Source organism: Sorex fumeus, unplaced genomic scaffold (assembly GCF_029834395.1).
Source record: "Sorex fumeus unplaced genomic scaffold, SorFum_2.1 ptg000070l, whole genome shotgun sequence".
NCBI lineage: Eukaryota > Metazoa > Chordata > Mammalia > Eulipotyphla > Soricidae > Sorex > Sorex fumeus.
This window is the reverse complement of record NW_026606127.1, coordinates 128589-130674: the sequence shown is the minus strand read 5'-3', so window position 1 is coordinate 130674 and position 2086 is coordinate 128589. Positions and strand designations below refer to the sequence as shown.

General features: G+C 40.1%; 1 pseudogene; it reads right to left on the bottom strand.

The window, feature by feature from the left end:
- Positions 1-493: 493 nt before the first annotated feature.
- On the bottom strand, positions 494-590 carry LOC130037175 (uncharacterized; annotated as a pseudogene).
- Between the last annotated feature and the right edge of the window lie 1496 nt (positions 591-2086).

The window sequence follows — 2086 nt, the reverse complement described above, 5'->3', positions numbered from 1 at the left end:
CCTACTAGTATTGTGTTGCTATCAATGTTTTTCTATAAGTCTATTAGAAGTTGTTTTAAAGTATTTTGCTGGTCTGTCATTAGGATCATATACATTGAGGAGGGTGAGTTCTTTCTGATGTACATATCCCATGATCATTAAGAAATGACCGTCACTGTCTCTGATAACCTTTAGTCTGAAGTTCTTGTGGTCTGATACTAGTATGGCCACTCCAGGTTTGCGGAGGTGATATTTTCTTGAAAACTTGTTTCCCAGCCTTTTACTTTTAGCCCATGGGTGCTTTGATTGTTCAGACATGTTTCTTGCAGGCAGCAGAATGTTGGGTTCAGTTTTCTAATTCATCTTCCTATTCTGTGCCTCTGAATTGGCACATTTAGTCCATTGACATTGAGAGAGATTGTTGTTTTGGGGATTTGTGCTCTCTTTATGTATAATTTTTGTACTTGTGGGGATTGTCTTAGCTTAAAGTATACCTGTTAATTCTTCTTGCAACAAAAATATGGAATGCTTTACAAGTTTGCATGTTATCTCTGTACAAGGACCATGCTCATCATTGTATGATTTCAATTTTAATATATGTGTTATCAAACCTATTAGGAGTTAATTTTTCCATATTTTTCTCTTCTTATTACTTTGACTGTTGTCCTTCCTCACTCCTATGGCAGACAATGATTCCTAATCAAGGAATGTATTTCAAAGCAGCATGAATAAATAGATTTAGAACTTTAATGTCCCAGAAATAAAAATATGGTTTTTACTATATTATCGTTTACCCTACCCCCTAGGCATTAGTTTTACAAAATAATTCTTTTGGAAGATGGTATATGAGTTTGTTTAATGTTGTTCCCTGAATCCTTCATTAAGAACATTAAAATAGAGCCTTTTGCTGTTCTCACCTCAGTCCTGTGTACATCTCCAGGAAAAGGTGGATGGTGTTGTCTGCACTTTGACCACCTTGAATGTATGTAGGATTTTTCTCCTGAAGGATGAGGTGAGGATCATATTGATGATTTCATTCCACCTTATTACAAGTTCAACTTGAATGGAAGGTGAGACTCATGAGGCTCCTATAAAGGACAGAACAAAGGGTCTCAGTGAAGTTTAATGGTCAACTCACATTAACAACATAGATGACTCAAAGTAACCTGTGTGCATCTTTGTGTGTAGTGAGTTTCATATCTACTGATAGTGATTGTCAGTCATGACACATGGGAAAAACAGACCTGTAATTAAAAAATCTAGTTCTCTGAGCAGAGTGGGGTCTCTGAGGTGATTGACCAAGTGTGTAGTAATTTATTACTAAGCACATAAGTATTTTGAATGATGTGTACTTTTCGATCTAAAATTAATTCCAAATATGTCTAAAACGACAGTGTCCTGACCTCGCACATGGCTTTCCTCACCGAGGCCCCTTGGAGGTGCCGGGGTGAATTTCCCTCACGGACCTGATTAGAGCCCCGGCAGCTGAAGACCTCTGCAACCAGCCATAGGTAGGCTTAAGACCACCCTTCCCAAGCTTGAAGGAGCCTCATGCATGAAGGAACTGGAAGAGGAACCCAGATGTGCAGAACCGGAGGATGAGATCTCTATGGCTGCTCAGATCAAGACTGTGCCCCCTCCTTCCAGATCCCCCATCTTCTAATAATTCAGTGCTACAACCACGAACTGTCCCTGGATCCATGTAATGCCATCAATGGCCAACATCCAGAGACTGGATCCTATTTAGAAGACAGCAACTCTGATTGTCCAGTTCTCACTCTCAGAACCTGGTAGGCTTCTGCGAGTATCTTGCCCGCATGGCGGAGTCTTTGTTTCTGGTCACTGTTTCTTTTGAGGTACAGAAGCTGCTTAATTTAAGATAGTCCCCTTTGTTTATCTCTGTTTCCAGTTGCTTGGCAAGTGGCGTGTTATATTTGAAGATAGCTTTAGCTTCAATGTCGTGGAGGGATTTGCCGACCTTGTCATCAATGAACCTGAGGGATTCTGGTCTGATGTTGAGGCCTTTGACCCATTTTTATCTGACTTTTGTGCATGGTGTTAGGTAGAGGTCTGAGCCATTTTTTTTTTTTTTGCATGTAGCTGTCCA